General features: G+C 42.4%; 1 non-coding gene across 1 annotated transcript; it reads right to left on the bottom strand.

The window, feature by feature from the left end:
• Window positions 1–1629: 1629 nt before the first annotated feature.
• On the bottom strand, window positions 1630–1757 carry LOC130019848 (small nucleolar RNA ACA64). The gene has a single exon (XR_008791914.1). It is a non-coding gene; the product is annotated as a small nucleolar RNA ACA64 (small nucleolar RNA).
• Window positions 1758–4888: the final 3131 nt, after the last annotated feature.

Here is a 4888-nt window from a genome sequence, read left to right as displayed (position 1 = left end):
ATGAATGCAATCTTTCTATGTCTGTTCCTCTCTTTCTGACTCATTTCACTTAGCATGATACTTTCCATGTAGATCCACCTATATGCGAATTTCATGACTTCATCTTTTCTAACAGCTGCATAGTACTCCATTGTGTAGATGTACCAAAGTTTCTTTAAACATTCATCTGTTCTCGGACACTAGGGTTTTTTCCAGATTTTGGCTATTGTGAGTAGTGCAGCAATGAACACAGAAGTGCAAGTGTCATTTCAACTGTTCCTTTTTGCCTCTCCTGGATATATTCCCAGGAGTGGTATTGCTGGGTCAAATGGGAGCTCAATTTTTAATTTTTTGAGAATCAGGACTTGAACATTCTTTACTGGAACCATGCACATCCCAGCTATCTCAAAAAGTAGCTCTTTGGTCTCTGTTAGTCCCTAGGCTCTCCCTGTTCTCTCAAGTGTTGGGAGACAGCCTATAACTCTTAGGATTCTCTCAAGGCTCACAGGGTTCGGGACAGCGGTGGCCTTAGACATCGTAACCATGGTGGTTACTTTGCGGTCCCTGCTCTCTCTGAGCTTGTCTCAGTGTGCAGCTACTCCTGGTACCTCTCTCTGTAGCAGTGGCCTTGGCAGCTCACTGCTCTCTCCCAGTTACTCTGCAACTCCACTCTCTCTACTGTTACGCTGTACCTGTCCTCTAGTCTTTCTAGTTGCTTAGAGTTGCACCTCTCCTGTGTTGCCCTCTCTACTCTCCCTTTCCCTTAGGGAGGCAGTGCCAGCATGGCAGCACCCCTTAGTTAACTGTGCCCTGTTCCCTGGTTCTTCCTTCCTCTAGATTTTATTCTCCAAGAGTCCCCACAATCTTGGGGAATTCTCTTCTATAGGGAAATAGAACAAAATGGCTCTGTGCCAAAGCCTTTTTCCCTACAAATACTCTAACAGTCACATTCAAGTAGTCAGGGAGTTAATTGTCACTCCTGAATCTCATTTCCAGCTTTCTTCAAAGTTCACTTTTTTTTTCTTCACACTGAGGATTCATTCCCATCCTGGGCTCTCAGTATATAAAATCAGGCACACAGCCCCTTCCAGGCCAGAAACCTAACTGACCGTGTTTAGAATGGGAGGAAAGCCAAATACTTTTACCAAAAGCCTTACAAGGTCATTTAAGATAGTGTGAAATGTTATTTTGAATATTTTAGTTTATTTTTGAAATAAAGTTTTTATACTTTTCTCCCTACTGTTGACTGTAAACCTTATTTTCTGCCACTGGAGTCAGAGGCAGCAATGTGTCATTTAAGCCATAGGCAAGCATGAACCATCAGTGGCCAATGTCAACATGTTTAGGCAATTCCTATTAAGTACATTTTCTTTTTAGTGAGTATTTTCAGGTGAGCACTTTGGTGAACTCTTATAGCCTTTACAAGTGTGAATTCTAAAAATCCCCTTGAAAATAAAAGCAACAAACAACAACAAAAAAATCCTCCTTCTCTGTTTTTTTCTTTTTTGTCACAAACTTTATTGAGAAAGTGGAAGCGGGTGGAAGCCAAACCTATTTCCTTGAAGTCTCACAGGTAATGTGGTCCCAGACTAGGGAACTCTGGGTGCATTGTGGGCAGAAGAAGATGAAGATCAGAGGCTGTGGGTGCTCGTGTATCAGGAACTGAGTTTTACATTTCCATACTGAAAAGTGAGTAAACTGAGACCCCACTGGTTCTGGGTGCCAAATATCACCAAGAGTTACTGCCATGACCAAAAACAGGGTAATTTTCAATCACAGTTGGGTGTCCTCTGAACTTGAAGTGTAAACATCCAGCTGCTTATGTGGTTGATCCCATGGTTTTCTTAAAGTCACTTCAGATCTGGTTTATCACCTTAGACAAAATGTATGGCTTAGGATCCCCACATCTTCTCTTTAATGAGAGGCATCATTTTATACCCAGAAATTGGGAGTCCTTTGGACTTCTTTTTTTCCTAGTGCGTTTCCTTCCCAATCTAGTCTCCAAGGCCTTACAAGGTCTGTAGTTTTACTCCTTCTTCTGCTTAATGAATTCTCTGTTCTGACTTGAGTTCAGAGAGAAAGATGAGTGGGTCAAGAATTAGGTTATGTAGTAGCAGCCTTATAGAACACAGATTTCAGTAGAAGAAAGAGTTTTTCCTCATTGATTACCACGAATCTGCTACTTGGCAAATAGAAAGAACTCCTCTATGGGAACATGGGGTTTTGACAAACCAGAATGACTTTTAGCTGTCAGTTGCTTCTTTTCTCTAATTTGAAAATTCTGGGAACCTGTATGACCTTTGGTACTTTAGAGTATATTTGCTTTAGTTTCTTAATCTACAAAATAGAAATAATTCTACTTGTTCTGCCTGTTTCACAAAATTGTTGTGTCTCAAAGAATTTATCAGTTGTAACTTATGAACAAGGTGACCATTGTCAAAAATTGGTCTACTTTTGAGAGTGATGGGGTAGGTTATCCTCTAAGGGCAGTAGAGGCAAACTGAGAGGATCTTGAGCAAACAGTCACCCGAATGTCCTACAAACAAAAGCTACCTTCCTCCACATTTTGGCCTCAAAGTTAATTACACACAGCACTGAAGGTGAGTATTCCCAGGGAGAGAGAAATGCCTTTGCAAATCACTATCTGCATTAGGTCCCTAGGGAAGCTATTTCAATTCCTTAAAGAATCTAAGAGAATTAGAGGATTTGTTTTTGGAAGCTACTGAACTGTGTGCTTTAGTCCCGCTACTATGTCTGGAAATCTGGCAGATTGCCAATATTAGCTCTTGGAAGGGAAAAACTTAAGATCAGGGATAAGGGTTGCAAGAGAGGCTGGGGGCGGGAGGGGGGTGGTGCTGGTAGGCTGTCATTTTCATAAGATTCCAGAATCATCAGTTGGGCCCTGTACTCCCCCAGCCCCCCCCCCCCCACTTTTTTTTCTTTTTTTATCTTTTCGCTTCTCTCGTTGATTTTTCCTCCAAGACTGTCTGAATACGCTCAGGTTGATGTGATGTCACTCTTGCCAGTAAGACTCAGTAGTTAGTGGTTTAATTTGGAGCTAACTTCCATTATGTCTTATACAGTTGATTTGGGGCAGGACTGAAATAAGGGAGGAGGGATGAGGCAATTGTCTTGGGTGCAAAAGTTAAAAAATTGCAGTGCTTTAAAACACTCAGTAAATCAAACATACATTTTACTTTCATGCACAAAAAATAATAAAAATTAAGACACAATTTCCCTTGTTGAGCTCATATTAAAATTTTAAATAAAGACTCAGTCAGGGTTGCATGTATGGGAGTCTGAGGAAAGGGAGAGAGCAATAATATTGATTCTGTCTTTAATGAAATTTTTGATATTTTGGCATAGATTTTTATGTAGTGTTGCTTTGGGGCCACACTTGGTGGTGCTCAGAGATTATTTCTGGTTCTGTACAAGGGATCACTCTGCTGGTGTTCAGGCGACCATATGCAGAACCAAGGATAGTACCAAGTTGGTCGTATGCAAGACTAGTGCCTTAACCCCTATCATATCTCTGGTCCCCAGACACTTACTTCACTACTACTACTACTACTACTACTACTACTACTACTACTACTATTGTTATTTTTTATTTGATCTGTCATGTAAAGAATCTGGAGCTAAAATTCCAGGAACTACCATTGCTATTGGATGTGCTTTTTTGTAAAGGGGCTTTTCTCAAGAATGAAGGAAACATCTATTGTGTGCTATAAAGTGCTGAGGAAGGACAAGATCAAGCAATTCCTGCAGGGTAGAAGGGGACAAGAGAAGGCCCCCGACCTTTAAGTGTGGACAGTTTGATGATAAACCAGAAGGCAGGCATCTCCCAGGCAGGGCCATGGACTGACAGGCACAAGAGGATTTGATCAAGGTCATGTCAGAATAGAAGCCTAATGGGCTGGAACAATAGTACAGAAGGTAGAACATTTCCTGGCATGTGGCTGACCTGAGTTTGATACCTTGTTGGCCCTCCATATGGTCCCCTGAATCTACCAAAGTGATTCCTAAGCACAGAACCAGTAGTAAGCTCAGAACACCATTAAGTATGGCCCCAAAATAAAAAAGCAAACAAAGAAAGGAAAAGAAGCATGAGATTGTGTATAAAAAGAAACGCCGAGACCAGGGAGACTGCTCAAAGGACCAAAGCGAATGCTTTGAATGTGGGAGTCCCAGATTTGATCCCTGACACTGCATGGTCCCCTGAGCACTGCCAGAACTGACACTTGACCTAGGAGTAGCTCCTGGGTACCAATAAATATGGTCCTCAAAACAAAGGGTGGGGGTCGGTGGAGAGAGGGGGAGGAGTGAGAGAGTGAGTGAGCGAGAGAGAGAGCACACGCGTGAGAGAGAGCGAGAGAGAGACAGAGACAGAGACAGATACAGAGACAGACATAGAGGCAGACTTTTATTTGCTTCAGAAGAGAATAAATAAAGTCCTTAAAGCGTTTTGTTGTCATTGTTTGGAAATGCCTTCTCTGTGCTTAGCCAAGATTCAGAGAACAGGACATATAGTTTAGTCCAGATGCCTCTGCAAGCTAAAAAAATCCTGGACTAGGGTGATACCCACTCCACAGCCCCCTCCTGCAAAAACTAGTTCCTGTTCTTATACCATCTCACCCTCTACTACTAAAATCTCTGCTGGGACTTTCCCAGGCCAAAGGCTGGCAGTAAACTTTACAGAAGCCCTGATAGTGAAGCTGATGGTGGTATGTATCTACTCAGGCCTTTCTCTTTCTAGGGGGCTTTCCCTTTGAATTTCTCTGGAAGCGGAAGTCAGAACCTAAGTAGTCACACAGAGAACTGCTTAACGGACTAACAAGGAAGTCTAGGGCTCCCCACTCACCCAGGCAAAACCACAAGGCTTCACCTCTGAAAGCCCCTTTGGTAAGGG

The sequence above is a fragment of the Sorex fumeus genome, unplaced genomic scaffold, assembly GCF_029834395.1.
Source record: "Sorex fumeus unplaced genomic scaffold, SorFum_2.1 ptg000009l, whole genome shotgun sequence".
NCBI lineage: Eukaryota > Metazoa > Chordata > Mammalia > Eulipotyphla > Soricidae > Sorex > Sorex fumeus.
This window is presented reverse-complemented; position numbering and strand designations above follow the sequence as displayed.